This window comes from Bombus impatiens, unplaced genomic scaffold, assembly GCF_000188095.3.
Source record: "Bombus impatiens unplaced genomic scaffold, BIMP_2.2 scf_2113, whole genome shotgun sequence".
In the NCBI taxonomy this organism is placed as follows: domain Eukaryota; kingdom Metazoa; phylum Arthropoda; class Insecta; order Hymenoptera; family Apidae; genus Bombus; species Bombus impatiens.
This window is the reverse complement of record NT_178532.1, coordinates 8,710-8,955: the sequence shown is the minus strand read 5'-3', so window position 1 is coordinate 8,955 and position 246 is coordinate 8,710.

Genomic DNA, 246 nt, shown 5'->3' with positions numbered 1-246 from the left:
AACGAGGCGCGGTGTGACAATGGCCACACACCGCTCCATCAAGCGGCAGTATTAGGCGCGCGAGAGGGCCGGTGTGTCGCTCACACCGGTTCCCGGACCCCTCTCGATCGCAGTCGGGACGATCATGGTGGAGGTTTTAGTCGGTTGGAGTCCGGCACTACCAAGCCGTTTTTCCCCAGAAGCGACCTGGTGTCCGTGAGGATTTTCTCCTCGTTAATAAAAAAAAAAAAAAAAAAAAAAAAAACC